Genomic DNA, 17,791 nt, shown 5'->3' on the forward strand with positions numbered 1-17,791 from the left:
CTGCCCACACTGGCTTTTTTTTTTTAGATAATGGTTATTCCCCTGCCTTCAGCCTAAAGCTCACCTGTAACTCCGCCCGGCCCACTCCCTATTCCTACCTGCCTCCAGTTCCCTCAACCTGCTCTTCTACACCCCTCGCAGCTCTTTAAAAAAAAAATGTCTTCTTCAATATTTTGGAGAGTCTCGCAGATGCTATTTGCTACCGGGTTGGTTCGCTTTAGAAAAGACAGGAATTGGTTCAAATATAAATGTATTTTTCTTATTTACCGCTCCATGTAAGGCCAATAAGTCCTGCAGCGATTGCTCTCAGCACTCCTATCCCCTGCAGCACATGTTCTTGTTATTTTAAAAAAAGTTTGTTTCTACCCTCAATGACAGCGCATTAGCTCAACTATGACAGGTTGATTGGGTTAGAAAACGAGGTTTGAACCGCAAGCGTTCTTTCATTGGCTAACACCTTTACAGCGACGGCATGACCGCTGGCTCCTTTTCTGAGACGCAAACAGTATCGCTGGGCTAAAAATGTGATGTTTTTGGCAAGCCCAACGTGCACTAAAAAAAAAGCGAAAACATTCAGAAGCTTTGTTAAAAAGAAACTCGAAACGGGCAAGGCATGCACAAAGATGACAGTGGGTTAAACAAGCATTGGCATAGCCAATAGGTCTCGCCTTTGGGACCTTATAGGTTTTTTACGAAAGCTATTGCATTTGCCAATGTTTTTAAGCTGTGTTGAACAGCAGCATGGCTGCTGTGGAGCATGTTCAAAGTTATAATGAAAAAGTGTTATGAGCATTTTTCTTGCTCTACATATACCAAAAAGACATTATGTACAACTGAACGACCCTACTAAACAAGCATTGGCATAGCCAATAGGTCTCGCCTTTAGGACCTTATAAGTATTTAGTTTTACAGCACAATATCCTTGGTGCAACAACATCAGCTGTTGCATGGCTAAACCTTGTACCTTATAAGTGTTTAGCCATGCAACAGGTGATTTTGTTGCACCAAGGATTTTGTGCTGCATAGCTAAATACATATAAGGTCCCAAAAGCGAGACCTATTGGCTATGCCAATGCTTGTTAAATTAAATGTTTTCAGACTTACCACTTCATTCCAATCAAGATGGCTTCTGGTGTGCCATACTTTTGTCATAAGTAAGACTGTTAGCGATCTAATTGTTCTTTAGAACACTCTGGGACATTCTGTCATTGGGCTATACTTGAGCTACATCTGGGTGATATTTGGGCTACATTTGGGCTCTTTTGTTTTTGGTGACCATCTTGGGAGACTGCATGTCAGAATTTATTTCATGAAATAGAAGAGGATTTGAAAAGTCACTCAAAATGTGCCCTAATTTTTCTTTCTGAAGCACTAATAATACTTTCTATGGCAAAATATACCCCCTCACTCTCTGCTACTCACTCTTTACTACTCTCTACTACTCACTCTCTACTGCTCTCTACTACTCACTCTACTACTTACTCTCTACTACTCTCTACTACTCACTCTACTACTCACTCTACTACTCTCTACTACTCACTCTACTATTCACTCTACTACTCTCTACTACTCACTCTCTGCTACTTTCTCTACTGCTCTCTACTACTCTCTACTACTCACTCTCTACTCTCTATTACTCACTCTCTACTCTCCCTCTCTACTGCTCTCTACTTCTCTCTCTACTAGTCTCTACCTCTCTACCTCTACCTCTCTACCTCTACCTCTCTACCTCTACACCTCTACCTCTCTACCTCTCTCTACATGCACACATATAGACATATATATATATGCATATATATGCATATGCATTTATATATATGTATGTGTATATATATATACATACATATATAAACATATATAATCTGCATATCTATATAAATACAAATATAAATGCATGCATACATATACATATATGCATACATATGCATGTTATTTACATGAAAGTTTTAAAAACACTAATAAAAACAAAGCTAAAAAGCCACCTCATTACAAACAGAATGGCTTTAACTTAAACGAGGGCGAGATCTATTGCATTTTCAATGCTTGTTTACTTTGGTTCCATCAAGAAGGCATTCAGATGTGTCACACATTTGCCATGAATTCTGAATGCTAGCACTCTAGTTGCTCATTAGATCACTGTAGTAAAGCTACTGCTCACCAGGGAAGTCTGCTGCTGGTATTCAAAGTGCATGTTTCAGTCTGCATGTCAACATTTTTTTAATGTAATAGAAGAGGATTTGAGAAGTCACTCAAAATGTGCCCTAATTTTTCTTTCTGAAGCAATAATCATACTTTCTATGGCAAAATGAACCCCCTCATTTTGTTCCTTTTTAAATTAAATGTTTTCAGACTTACCACTTCATTCCAATCAAGATGGCTTCTGGTGTGCCATACTTTTGTCATAAGTAAGACTGTTAGCGCTCTAGTTGTTCTTTAGAACACTCTGGGACATTCTGTCATTGGGCTATACTTGGGCTACATCTGGGTGATATTTGGGCTACATTTGGGCTCTTTTGTCTCTGGTGACCATCTTGGGAGACTGCATGTCAGAATTTTTTAATGAAATAGAAGAGGATTTGAGAAGTCACTCAAAATGTGCCCTAATTTTTCTTTCTGCAGCACTAATCATACGTTCTATGGCAAAATATACCCCCTCATTTTGTTCCTTTTTAAATTAAATGTTTTAAGAGTTACCACTTTATTCCAATCAAGATGGCTTCAGGTGTGCCATACCTTTGTAATAAGTAGGACTGTTAGCGCTCTAGTTGTTCTTTAGAACACTCTGGGACATTCTGTCATTGGGCTATACTTGGGCTACATCTGGGTGATATTTTGGCTACATTTGGGCTATTTTGTCTCTGGTGTCCATCTTGGGAGACTGCATGTCAGAATTTTTTCATGAAATAGAAGAAGATTTGAGAAGTCACTCAAAATGTGCCCTAATTTTTCTTTCTACAGCACTAATCATACTTTCTATGGAAAAACGAACCCCCTCATTTTGTTCCTTTTTCAATTAAATGTTTTCAGACTTACCACTTCATTCCAATCAAGATGGCTTCTGGTGTGCCATACTTTTGTCATAAGTGAGACTGTTAGTACTCTAGTTGTTCTTTAGAACACTCTGGGACATTCTGTCATTGGGCTATACTTGGGCTACATCTGGGTGATATTTGGGCTACATTTGGGCTCTTTTGTCTCTGGTGGCCATCTTGGGAGACTGCATGTCAGAATTTTTTAATGAAATAGAAGAAGATTTGAGAAGTCACTCAAAATGTGCCCTAATTTTTCTTTCTACAGCACTAATCATACTTTCTATGGAAAAACGAACCCCCTCATTTTGTTCCTTTTTTGGGCCTGATTGGGCCTGTGTGAGTACCAGGTCTGCGGCTGCTCGGGAGGAGAAGTCGCGTGGGTTGGAGCCTGGAACAATGGCCCACCCAGCTGCTGATGAGGGAACATTTCGAGGACAGGAGGAGCCTGCCTCGATGTCCATGCCCCGTGAGACGGATAGGCCACCTGTGGAGGTGGACCCGGAGTCCGCGGAGGAGGACATGGTTCCGTTGGAGGACTTGCCTATCCCCGCTGAGTGGCGAGTGGAAGGAGGACCATCCAGGGAGGAACTGAGCAAGGGACAAAGGGAATGTCCCACCCTCGAGGGTCTGAGGCAACAGGCTGAAGCCCAGGCAGCAGGTAACGAGTCTGGGAACTATCGTGTTTACTGGGAGGATGGTCTCCTCTACAGTGAACCCAGGGCGCCAGTGCACGGATTGTCACGGGCCCTGGTAGTCCCACAGTGTTGCCGAGCCTTCCTATTAGAGTTGGCTCATGAGATTCCCTTGGCAGGACACTTGGGTCAGGACAAGACCTTTGCCCGGCTTGTCCCCCACTTTTATTGGCCTCGAATGAGGGTGGCGTCCGACACATACTGTCGGTCGTGCGTGTCATGCCAAGCCAGCGGGAAAACAGGGACGAAGCTGAAGGCTCCCCTGGAACCACTTCCCGTCGTTGGCACCCCCTTTGAAAGGGTGGGCATCGACATTGCTGGGCCCCTAGATCCACCTACATCATCCGGTCACAGGTTTATCCTGGTCCTGGTGGATCACACCACAAGGTATCCAGAGGCAATTCCTCTGAGAACCATTACTGCACCAGTAGTGGCCAAGGCCCTGATGGGGATCTTTACCCGAGTGGGATTCCCCAAGGAAGTTGTGTCCGACAGGGGGACCAACTTCCTGTCAGCATATATGCGGGCCATGTGGAAGGAGTGTGGAGTGACTTACAGGTTCACCACTCCTTATCACCCACAGACCAATGGTCTTGTTGAAAGGTTCAACCAAACCTTGAAGGGTATGATCAGAAGTCTACCCGAAAGCCTGCGGAGGAAATGGGACGTCCTCCTACCCTGTTTGCTCTTTTTCTACAGGGAAGTGCCGCAAAAGGGAGTGGGCTTCAGCCCCTTCGAGTTTTTGTACGGGCACCCTGTACGTGGACCTCTCAGCCTGGTGAGGGACTCCTGGGAAAAGTCTCCCCGGAAAGTTCCCCAGGATGTGGTGAGCTACATGCTGGCCTTCCGAAGCCAAATGGCTAAGTTGTGGAAGCAAGCTTCTGACAACTTGGAAGCCAGTCAGGCAGTTATGAAAGCGTGGTATGACCACAACGCTCACCCAGTGGAGTTGGAGCCTGGCCAGAAGGTGTGGGTGATGGAGCCTGGAGAGCTGAGTGCCCTCCAGGATCGTTGGACAGGCCCCTACGAGGTATTGGAGAAGAAGGGCAAGTCTACCTATCTGGTGGACGTAAAGACCCCTCGGCATCCGCATCGGGTGTTACATGCCAATCGCCTCAAGCCCCACTACGAGAGGCCCGAAGTCATGTTGGTTATGGTGACTGACGGATCGGAGGAAGAGGACACGGAGCCTCACCCCGACCTTTTTGCGTCTCAAGAAAAGGATGGGTCAGTGGAGGGAGTGAAACTCTCGCCAACCCTGACTCCTGAGCAGCAGGAGGAATGTCGCCAGGTCTTGGGGTCATTCGCTCCTCTGTTCTCCCTTGTCCCGGGTAAGACCCACCTGTGTACCCATGACGTGGACACAGGGGACAGCCCACCTGTAAAGTCAAAGTCTTACCGGCTGTCTGACAAGGTGAAGGCCAGTATCCAAAGCGAAGTAGCTAAGATGCTGGAGCTAGGAGTCATCGAACCTTCAAGTAGCCCTTGGTCTAGCCCGGTGGTGTTAGTTCCTAAAGCTGCCCCACCTGGCACCACACCAGAATTGAGATTCTGTGTGGACTACCGAGGACTAAATTCGGTAACCAAAACGGATGCTCATCCGATCCCTCGGGCGGATGAATTGATTGACCGGTTGGGAGCTGCCCAATATCTCAGTACCATTGACCTCACTGCAGGGTACTGGCAGATTCCCATGTCTAATGGAGCCAAGGAAAGGTCTGCCTTCCCCACACCTGATGGACACTACCAGTTTTGCGTGATGCCCTTTGGGCTCAAGAACGCTCCTGCCACTTTTCAGCGGCTGGTGAACACGATCCTCACCGGGATGGAGTCATTCTCTGCTGCTTACTTGGATGACATAGCTGTCTTCAGTAGCAGCGAGGAGGATCACTTGCAGCACTTGCAAGCCGTTATCCAGGCCCTGGAACGGGCTGGCTTGACGATCAAGGCCAGCAAATGTCAGATTGGACAGGGGTCGGTAGTGTACTTAGGACACTTGGTGGGCCGGGGAACGGTGCAGCCCCTCAGGCGAAGATTGAGGCAATCATGGCCTGGAAACCCCCCAAGACCCAGACTGAGGTCCGAGCCTTCTTGGGCCTCACAGGTTACTACAGACAATTCGTGAAGGAGTATGGCACTATCGTGGCACCCCTTACAGAACTCACGGCCAAAAAGCAACCCAGGAGAGTCATTTGGACGGAGGCTTGCCAGCGAGCCTTCGACACTCTGAAACAAGCATTGTGTAAAGCTCCAGTCCTGAAGGCTCCAGATTTTTCAAAAGAGTTCATTGTCCAGACAGATGCATCCGACATTGGCATTGGGGTGGTGCTATCGCAACTCAATGAAGAGGGTCTGGACCAACCCGTGGTCTTTCTGTCACGAAGACTGCTTCCCCGGGAACAGAGGTGGAGTACCATCGAGCGGGAAGCCTTTGCGGTGGTCTGGGCACTGAAGAAGCTGCGACCATATTTGTTTGGTTCACATTTCCTTGTTCAGACAGACCACCGACCCCTTCGTTGGCTCATGCAAATGAAGGGGGAAAATCCCAAACTGTTGAGGTGGTCTATCTCCCTACAGGGAATGGACTTTCGGGTGGAACACCGGCCCGGAGTTGACCACGCCAATGCAGACGGTCTCTCCAGGTATTTCCGCCTCAGTGTTGAGGACTCCCAAGGGGTTGGGTAGCTCTCCCCACTTTCAGCTGTGGGGGACGCGTGTTAGACCCGTCTGCTTCTGAGAGTCTCCTCACCACTATGATTTCTTTTGTTCCCCTGTACCTCCCAAAATTTGTTGTTTTTTATTTGTCTACCAGGACTTTTTATGTGTTGTCTCATGGGGTTAGATGTTCCTTGATGCCCAGTTGCTCACAAAGTTTGTGGCACCTATATACAAGGCGCCTGGCCCAAACCTGTGGCATTACAAACTGGGGTTGTCAACCTGTATAAATGAACCTAAAATGGTGGACACCCTTTTTCCTCATGTGAAGTGTTGGAAATGGGATCCCCGGCTGGCCAGGGCTTTCGCCAAAGTCAGTCAGAGACCACCACACCCAAGTCAGGGCAAGGGAGTTACACGCCAAGATAACCCCTACTCACCCTCTAGGTAACGTGGCGCGAGCAGCAAGGCTAAACTTGGAGGCGATGTAGGTTAAGTATTTGCGCACGCACCCCAGCAACAACAACCAAAGGCCCACCACAAAGGAAACTCCACACAAGGTTATATAAAAATAGCCTTTGTATTACACCAAAACACATTAGATAAAACACACACTTTACAATGTGCCAGAGGCACGGGCAGAATTTACAAGGGATTATTTACAATACAGGGCCACCTGGACCACTGTCAGGAATCAGAAGTAGCACTTTCAGAAATAGCACTTAGTACATAGAATATAGCACAAAATAGCACACAACCAGTAATCACTGGTAACCAGGACCTCACTAGCACCACCTGTACTAGGGAGAAAACAACCACCTATGTATCACAATACCTGTAGGGGTGTAAGAACAGAACACATGATGCAATGCATAACATTCATTCAGAGGTGTAAAGGCACATGACGCATAAGCAATACATTCAGAGGTGCATAGAAAAGTACAATTGCGCCAAACTCACGTAAGTCACCACCTGTGACTGTCCCTAGGCCAACTGGCCTCTCTGGGGCTAGGACGCCCTGTGTCCAGTGTCAGGGTCCTAAACGTGGCAGCTGCCCACGAAGTGCTGGGCAGCTGAATCACTGTTGGGCCACTGCGGGAGCCTCGCAGGCTCTGGCCAAAACAATGCGGGCAACAAGGGAGAGCCTCTCAGGGCTCTAAAACAACAATGGGGCCAATGTGGGAGCCTCGCTGGGCTCTCAAGAAATAAATTGGACCCCTGAGCCTCTCTTAGGCTCTAGACACAAGTGTGGCGCTTCTCTGTGGGAGTCCCCCCTCTGGGGACTCGAAGTGAAAGTGGGCCGCTCAGAGCCTCTCAGGGCTCGTGAAATAATTGCCCCAATGAGCCTCTCGGGTTCAGCTACCACGTTATGCCCCCGGAGCCTCGCAGGCTCCAACAACCAAATGCCCCTTTACGAGCCTCTCTGGGCTCTAAACACCAAGCGCGAGGTCGCGCTGCTGAGGGGCGGGGGGGGCGGACACCGACAACGTGTCCCGGCGCCCCTCCCTTCTCTTCTTGGGGCAACACTCACCGGCTCTGGTGAAGGTCCGGGGGCTCCTCTCTCCCCCGGGGAGCCTCAGATGCACACAGCCGGCTGCTTCCTGCCCTCCGCTCCTCCTTCTGTGATGCGGCCGGGGCTCGGCCGGCTCGACCAATCACAGCGCGGCCCGGGCGGGAGGCGGGCGGCTGCTTTTCCTCACGCCGCGGTGGGGGCAGGCACGGCACAGTGCCTCGCGCCCCTCCTTCCTCTCTCGTGGCAGCCCGGGGCTCTCCCTCGTCCTTGGGAGCCCCGGACAGGACACGGCCGACGACACAAGATGGCGGCCTCGCTCCAAAAGGGACTGCGAGCGTCCTGGTTGCCGGGCAACCCTCCGGCCAAGCTAGGTTCGCAATAGGTTGGTGGAGCAGCCAATAGCAGCGCGGCCCTGCGAACGAGCCCCCAGGCTCCGGGTCGCGCTGCGGAGGGCAAAAGCTATCTTCTTTTGCCGTAACTCACCAATAAAAGCGAGGTGGGCACTCGCTTGTGGGGTAAACACAGCGCCAGGTCCCGGGCAGGGTGGGCACCTGCCAGGGGACTTTAAAATCTGCAAAGAGCGCTGTAAGCCAAATAAAGCACTCTTAGGCGCTAAAAAGGCAATCAAAAGCGCTCCCAAGCGCTAGGGGCCAACAAGCCCAGCAAAGGTCCTTGGGCAGGCAGGGGGGCAAGGCTGGGCCCAGAGCCAGCACACTGGGTCTCCAGGCAGGGAGACAGTCCAAGTGGCGGTCCTCTGGCCCAGCGACAGCAGCAACAGCCCCCTCAGGATCCTGGAAGAGAACAACTTCAGTGGGGACACAGCCCCATTTTTATACAGTATTTCCCTTTGTTCAAGGGTGCAGAGTGGGGGCGGAACCAGTCGCAGCTGGTTCTTGAGTACTCTGTTTACCTCAACCACCCTCTCTATTCACTGGCAGGGCTTGGGTCATTAGACACACCACAGGGGGGCGGAGCCAGCATTGTGTGGGGAAAACCCAGCCCATCCAGGACACAGGTACACTCCTCCCACACATCACTCATGCTAATCTCCCACTCACCACCGGGCAGACCCATCCAGACTTCCTGGAGCCTGGCATGCCAGCCAGCTCCAGCCAATCACACGCCAGCACCCTCACAGCACACGTACAGCCATGTCTAGAAATGGCGCTTCGCTACTAGACACATACATGCTGCATACACCATCTCGCAGCATTCACTCTCACGAGTTCACACATACCAGACTCAAGCCTGTACACCCCACGCATCAGGAACTACCAGGGACACATACATTCCCCATGCATTCCTATGGGCGGGCAGGCCTAGCTCAGCACATGCACTCAGAGTGCGCACGCACTTTCCACTGGGACACAGTGAAAGTGCGCAGGATCCCAAAATCACCATCTCCAGGTCACCATTTCAAGCAAAAAGTCTAGGGGTGAACCTGCCCTAAGGGCCAAAGTCCAACATAACCCCCTTCCAGCCAAAACGCAGGGGAGACCAATCACCACCGTGATGGACTTCCCTGCTTGGGGCGATAGAACACGGACGCGGGCCCACAACTGCAGGGACACCCTCCTGTTCTACGCCATGGTGAACCCAAGGGATTCCTTCTAAACACACTGTCTGGACCAACTGGGCTACCCCACTGGTACTCCCAAGTTGTCCGCGGCCAGGACCAGGCCCTGGGCCACCCAGGTGCCACTGGTCCATGCCAATTCGCAGAGCGGGGGGTAGTAACCCCTGGCACATAGGAGCCATTTTCCACTCTTCCTGTCTGCAAGACAGGACTAGACTGCCACTGGTACTCCAGCCTAGGGCCTACAACCTCAGGCGGACCAGGAGTCTCGGGGAAGGCTCTCCTCCCCCTACCTCTTCTCCTAGGGTTCCTCCTCCCTCTGCGAGGGGTACCCCTAGAACGCCATTCCAACCCAGGACTTATCCACTCCGGTTGCACCGGGGTCAGAGGTGGGCTCTCCCACCCTCTGCACCCCCTTCCAGAGGTCTGCCCTCTCCCACCTGGAGAAGTTCCCCTGGAAGAAGAACCGGTCAGGACACTGGTTACAGTCGTCCTACCCTTCAGGTCAGGCTGATCCTGAACCTTGCCTTCCAACCTCTGGTCTAGAACCTTCGGTGGAACAATTGCCTGGCACTCCAGGACTTCTGGGGATTCACACGCAATCCCCCTGAGGCTAACAAATGTCACATCTGTTGCGTGACTGTCTGTCTGGCGCAGATCTCCCGCCCTCTGTCCACCTGACAGTGCGTGACGATCCCCCAGACCAGAAGTGGTGTTACCATGGTCACTACACGGGAACCTAGCCCAACTGGGTAGTCCCTGACCCACTGGTCCTTCCACTGGGGAACTCCCCCAATCACTCCTCACTCTGGACTCCTGTGCCCTCCCTATCGGAGCGGTACTGCCAGACTCTAGAACCACAGGAGCTCTGGTTACAGACGCTCCAGGTCCTCTACTCACTAGGAGATCCTCCTCAACTGGGTTAACAGGACAGCCTAGGTCCCCAACCTGGTGTTCCCTCAAGAAACCACCCAGGTTCTGAGACAGGGCTTCGGGCCTCTGGGGGCTCTCAGCCACCCACTGACTCCTGCTCCACTGAGCCAGGCAGTCAGCCCCTACACCCTTCTCACTAACCAGGGACCTAGCTGGGCTACACTGAGCCTCTTCCACCACGCTGGGCTGGAAGATCCCTGACCCACTACTTTTGGGGTCACTCACCAATGACTCTACAGAACCTCTGGTCCCTTCCCAGCGGTCTGCTTCCTCTGCCAGCTCACATGGTTCAGACAATCCACACCCTAACAGGTGTTGGCGCAACCCTGGTGAACAACAACTGAGCAACTGCTCTCTGAGTAACATATCGAACAATAGGTCCCAATCACATTTCGTGGGCTCCCGTACCCAATCACACAGGGCTTCACAACAGTCATCCTCAAAGTCTTCCCAAGACTGATGAGACGGTTTCCTAAGGTTCCTAAACCTCAACCTATTCTCCTCCTCTGGGGAAACAGGAACCATACTCTGGGAACTGGGACTTTCTAGACTGAGATTTAAATAGCTGCCACCACTGGACCCAACCCTCCCTGGGGGATCCAGAAACTCAACACTGCGCGCAGGGGATAGTCTACCCTCCAGAGCTACTTCGCCTCTGGTGGAGGCCCTCTCAGCCTCCTCTATCCTTTCCTGCGCTAAGACCCTCTCGGTCTCTAGCTGTTGCTTTCTAATGCCCAGCTGTGCCATAGCCTGGGCATGCTCCAACCTGAGCCTCTCTAAAGCCAGCTGGTGCTCCCTTTCTCTCCTCCTATCTTCCAGCTCCTCTGGGGACAGGGAAAGGGATGAGGCGCTGCCTCCTAAACTGGACCCAGCAAGGGACTCCCTATCTATGGGGTCCTCACTATCTGCTGGCGTCCCTGTGCTATCATCTTCTTCCTCCTCAGACTCTTCAGGGCTCCCCTCTGACCCACCACCCTCATGGTGTGAGACCCGGGCCCTCTCCGCACTGTGCTCACACTCCCAGTCATCCTTCTGCCATTGGATCAGGTTACCCCTAAGTTGGGACTGGGTGTCTGACTCATTCACTACAATGTCTCTCTCTTCGCAAAACTCTCTCAGTTCATGCAAAAACAGACCCCAGACATTAAAAGCAGACTCCATCTTGGCAAGATGCTCACAGACACGTGCAACACAGGGGACTGAACAATCTGAAGTAAGAGGACACAATTCCAAAACTTCAACAATCTCCTTATCAAAGAGAACTCATACTCATGCGTCCAGGAAAACACACCATTCATCCACACACACCCTCCCCTCGGATCGGTAAGGCAGTTTCTACCACCCCTGACTTCTCAACCTGACCAAAAGCGACACAGGTACCAAACTCTGGAAGCAGGGCGGGGGACAAATGTACTGAACACAATCAAATGACACTCTTCAGGAGAAGAAACAATGGAATTTCAAAAACACAATCCCCCAAAAATGTGGTCATCTAAATGCAGAGCTTTGTGGTATGGCCAGTTACTACTAAGGTACAACGCAAACACAAATCCTTATCCCGCCGCTTGCCGCCAATGTTGGAAATGGGATCCCCGGCTGGCCAGGGCTTTCGCCAAAGTCAGTCAGAGACCACCACACCCAAGTCAGGGCAAGGGAGTTACACGCCAAGATAACCCCTACTCACCCTCTAGGTAACGTGGCGCGAGCAGCAAGGCTAAACTTGGAGGCGATGTAGGTTAAGTATTTGCGCACGCACCCCAGCAACAACAACCAAAGGCCCACCACAAAGGGAACTCCACACAAGGTTATATAAAAATAGCCTTTGTATTACACCAAAACACATTAGATAAAACACACACTTTACAATGTGCCAGAGGCACGGGCAGAATTTACAAGGGATTATTTACAATACAGGGCCACCTGGACCACTGTCAGGAATCAGAAGTAGCACTTTCAGAAATAGCACTTAGTACATAGAATATAGCACAAAATAGCACACAACCAGTAATCACTGGTAACCAGGACCTCACTAGCACCACCTGTACTAGGGAGAAAACAACCACCTATGTATCACAATACCTGTAGGGGTGTAAGAACAGAACACATGATGCAATGCATAACATTCATTCAGAGGTGTAAAGGCACATGACGCATAAGCAATACATTCAGAGGTGCATAGAAAAGTACAATTGCGCCAAACTCACGTAAGTCACCACCTGTGACTGTCCCTAGGCCAACTGGCCTCTCTGGGGCTAGGACGCCCTGTGTCCAGTGTCAGGGTCCTAAACGTGGCAGCTGCCCACGAAGTGCTGGGCAGCTGAATCACTGTTGGGCCACTGCGGGAGCCTCGCAGGCTCTGGCCAAAACAATGCGGGCAACAAGGGAGAGCCTCTCAGGGCTCTAAAACAACAATGGGGCCAATGTGGGAGCCTCGCTGGGCTCTCAAGAAATAAATTGGCCCCCTGAGCCTCTCTTAGGCTCTAGACACAAGTGTGGCGCTTCTCTGTGGGAGTCCCCCCTCTGGGGACTCGAAGTGAAAGTGGGGCGCTCAGAGCCTCTCAGGGCTCGTGAAATAATTGCCCCAATGAGCCTCTCGGGTTCAGCTACCACGTTATGCCCCCGGAGCCTCGCAGGCTCCAACAACCAAATGCCCCTTTACGAGCCTCTCTGGGCTCTAAACACCAAGCGCGAGGTCGCGCTGCTGAGGAGGGGGGGGGGGGCGGACACCGACAACGTGTCCCGGCGCCCCTCCCTTCTCTTCTTGGGGCAACACTCACCGGCTCTGGTGAAGGTCCGGGGGCTCCTCTCTCCCCCGGGGAGCCTCAGATGCACACAGCCGGCTGCTTCCTGCCCTCCGCTCCTCCTTCTGTGATGCGGCCGGGGCTCGGCCGGCTCGACCAATCACAGCGCGGCCCGGGCGGGAGGCGGGCGGCTGCTTTTCCTCACGCCGCGGTGGGGGCAGGCACGGCACAGTGCCTCGCGCCCCTCCTTCCTCTCTCGTGGCAGCCCGGGGCTCTCCCTCGTCCTTGGGAGCCCCGGACAGGACACGGCCGACGACACAAGATGGCGGCCTTGCTCCAAAAGGGACTGCGAGCGTCCTGGTTGCCGGGCAACCCTCCGGCCAAGCTAGGCACGCAATAGGTTGGTGGAGCAGCCAATAGCAGCGCGGCCCTGCGAACGAGCCCCCAGGCTCCGGGTCGCGCTGCGGAGGGCAAAAGCTATCTTCTTTTGCCGTAACTCACCAATAAAAGCGAGGTGGGCACTCGCTTGTGGGGTAAACACAGCGCCAGGTCCCGGGCAGGGTGGGCACCTGCCAGGGGACTTTAAAATCTGCAAAGAGCGCTGTAAGCCAAATAAAGCACTCTTAGGCGCTAAAAAGGCAATCAAAAGCGCTCCCAAGCGCTAGGGGCCAACAAGCCCAGCAAAGGTCCTTGGGCAGGCAGGGGGGCAAGGCTGGGCCCAGAGCCAGCACACTGGGTCTCCAGGCAGGGAGACAGTCCAAGTGGCGGTCCTCTGGCCCAGCGACAGCAGCAACAGCCCCCTCAGGATCCTGGAAGAGAACAACTTCAGTGGGGACACAGCCCCATTTTTATACAGTATTTCCCTTTGTTCAAGGGTGCAGAGTGGGGGCGGAACCAGTCGCAGCTGGTTCTTGAGTACTCTGTTTACCTCAACCACCCTCTCTATTCACTGGCAGGGCTTGGGTCATTAGACACACCACAGGGGGGCGGAGCCAGCATTGTGTGGGGAAAACCCAGCCCATCCAGGAAACAGGTACACTCCTCCCACACATCACTCATGCTAATCTCCCACTCACCACCGGGCAGACCCATCCAGACTTCCTGGAGCCTGGCATGCCAGCCAGCTCCAGCCAATCACACGCCAGCACCCTCACAGCACACGTACAGCCATGTCTAGAAATGGCGCTTCGCTACTAGACACATACATGCTGCATACACCATCTCGCAGCATTCACTCTCACGAGTTCACACATACCAGACTCAAGCCTGTACACCCCACGCATCAGGAACTACCAGGGACACATACATTCCCCATGCATTCCTATGGGCGGGCAGGCCTAGCTCAGCACATGCACTCAGAGTGCGCACGCACTTTCCACTGGGACACAGTGAAAGTGCGCAGGATCCCAAAATCACCATCTCCAGGTCACCATTTCAAGCAAAAAGTCTAGGGGTGAACCTGCCCTAAGGGCCAAAGTCCAACATGAAGTGACTTCAATTGGAGCCTTCATGAACCCTGGCCTTTTGAGGTTTTGGCGCCCTTTGGTTGGCGCGCATTTCTGACAGGAATTCCTTTGTTTTCCTCAGGTACACAAAATGGCTGCTCTAGAACCCCAGTATGATGGCTGTGAGTGTCCTAAATACCCCTCAAGAGTGCCTTGTCATTGTCACAGCCAGAGAAGGTTCTAGAACCTTCTGGCTCGTGCCAGTACCCCAGGGCACTGGCTATATAAGGCCCAGTCCCTGGCGGCCATTTTAGAGAAGAAGGAGAAAGAGAAGGAGATGAAGATTGTTCAGACTAGAGAAGGAGATTAAGAGATTCCAGACTTGACACCAGACTGACACCTGCCCTGTTGACCCCTGAGGTGGCTGGTAGCGCAGGCAGTAGAGCAGCAAAGGGTTGCTGGCGTTGTGTCTGACTGGCGTTCCAGTCAGCTACGTGAGAAGTGATCTAGCGCCTACAGCGCCTGCCCAGCGAGTACCTCATTGCCCCAAAAGACTGTGGCCAGATTCGTGTGCCTCCCCGCCCCCCCGGTGGTGAACTGTGATCGATTTATCGAGTCGCGAGGCGAGAGCAAGTTCGCTGCGACCGCGATCGTCAGCTGTGCCCCCTTCGCGACAGGTGCCTCTAGAGGGGAGCTCGGACGTCTCCGAGCCCCACCAGCGTAGTGCGCTTCCTGCGCAGATTGAAGGTGAGGTGGTGCGCCGGGGTGGGGAAAGGCCGGCCTTCGTTGGGCGGGACTAGCGTCTCTGCCACTCCCCAGTGACCCGGGAGCTGTAGCTGTGGGCGGGAACCACCCTGTATGCGGAAGTCGGAGGGAGGTCCGTGGAGCCCCTGAGAGCCCCGTCGCTAACGAGAGAAGTGCTGTGCCCGACTGAATCGTATTTTGATTGCAGCCGATGTGAGGTGGGCCCGTTTCTTCATAGTGAATGCAGCGTTGTGAAGGAACTGTGAACCGGCATTCATTTGACTGTGCGCGAAGGTTGTGTGACCTCTCCGGCAGCCCGTTCGTCAGTCTAAAGACTTTGAACTGGTGCCGCCTGTGCTCAAGTGGTGCTAAAGCCCGTAGGCGCGCATAGACTTCACCGGCAAAGCAGAGATCCTATCCCGGTGACCGCCGAGTGCAAATGATGTATTTACTGTGTTTCCTTGCCTTTTAGATATACGCGCATACGCCCTGAGTGATTATTAAAGAGTCCCAAACCTTATTTTGCGCTCAGAGAAGCCGTATACCCGGTCATTGAAAACAGCATAAACTGTAAGAGTTATCTTTCCCATTTGAAACGTATTGCAAATGTGATGAACCTAAAGTATTTAATTGGTGGCAGCGATACCAGAAGAAACATGTGGTTGCTTATTTAAATGAACCAGTATTTATTCTGATATTTATTCTGATATTTATTTGTGGTATTCATTCCTAAAGTTTATTCTATTGATTGATGCTATTTATTCCTGACTTATTTTTTAATACTATTTATTACCGAATTGAAACCCAGGACTGTATGACCAAAAGAAATGTATATGTGCTTTCCCAGTCAACCCTATTTACAACAAAGAACTTTTATATAAAGGAATCGTATTTTTCTACAGCAGTGGTGTGGTGTCCTTCTTTTTGGTGTGGATGTACAAGGAGTTATTATTGGGTCAGAGCCGGCTTAACACTACAGCCTTCACTTGCCTTGTCACTTGAGCCAAGCTACCCCCTTTGTGCTGGGCTTGCCCATCGCAAGTCCAACAGGCGCCATTTGACGAATCTTCACAACATTTTCAAAACTAATCTGGCCTACCGGTCAGCTCCTATCTTGAAAGTTTCGGGGTGATTCATCAAGCGGGGGCGAGAAAAAAGAGGGTCTTAAATGTGATTTCCCCATGTTAATTTTCATAGGAAATTTTAGAGTCGGCTACAGCCTGAATTGCTGAACGAAATTACACCAAATTTGGCAAAAAGGTAGCTCTTGGTTCAGAAAGCAATCCGACCAGTAGTTCCTGAGAAATAAAAAAAAGTATATATAGCTGAGCACTGAGTAGGAGTCGCTACTCCACCCGAGCATGAGCTGACTTCCGATTGGCTGCCAACACTCCAAACCAGGAAGTGTTGGCAGCCATGACGGTAACCGAGGCGCAAGAAAAAGGTGAAATAAAAAGGTAAAAAACAAGAAAAGGGGGCATGGTAGAAACACCCTGACACCCTAGGCCTGCAGGAGGGCCCACAAGGACCCCAGAACCCCAAAAAACATTTTTATATAACTTTGGCAGAATTGGCGCTGGGTGCGAGAATCCGGACGAAATTATAAAAAAAACTAAGTGCGGTCTCGGTTGGTGAGGACCTCAGGACACAAGTGGACTTCATCCCCCGAGCAGCAGTGCGCCCAGAGGTGCGTTTGCAGAGTGGTGTAAACAGGGGGCATGGACTCAGCCCACCTCTCTGCAAGCCAGCTTTGTGCTGCTTTCTGACGGTACCTGGTGGGCTAGTTGGCCCCCAAGGACCATCAGTATTCAAGGGGACTTAATCTCCCAACTTAGAATGCGCCAGAGGGCGTGTTTTGAGAGTGGTGGAGAAAAAGGGCAGGGTCTGTGTCCACTTCTCAGCAATCCAACTGTGTGGGGCTTACTGGAGGTGAGAGGTAGGCTAGTTGGCCCCTAGAGGACCCCCAGCAGTGAAGGGGACTTCAATCCCCATCCAAGGGCGGACCAGGGAGCGCGTTTGCAGAGTGGTGGGCAAAGGGGACATGGCCTGTTATGAGAACTTAACGATCCTGCTGTGTGGTACTTACTGGAGGCAATAGGAGGGGTAGTTGAGGCCATGACCCCTTTCTCCACCACTCTGCAAACGTGCCTCCTGGAAGACTACGGGATGGGGATGAAGTCCACTTTACTCCTGAGGGACTTTGGGGGCCAAGAAGCCCTTCTGGTATCTCCTGTAAATCCTACGCAGCAGAATTCCTGAGCACTGGTCCGAGGCCCAGCACCCTTTCTCCACCACTCTGCAAACTCGACTACTAATTAAAGAAGTGTTTGCAATGTAATAGGTTTTGCATTTTTGAGAGTTTGAGCTATTGGCTATGTATATGTAAATGTTTTTTACTAATGTTTTTTGGAGTGGAGTGTATGTACATTTTGTGTAGTGGAATTATGTGGTATATTGTGC

This window comes from Lissotriton helveticus, chromosome 5_1 (genome assembly GCF_964261635.1).
Source record: "Lissotriton helveticus chromosome 5_1, aLisHel1.1, whole genome shotgun sequence".
Classification (NCBI taxonomy): Eukaryota; Metazoa; Chordata; class Amphibia; order Caudata; family Salamandridae; genus Lissotriton; species Lissotriton helveticus.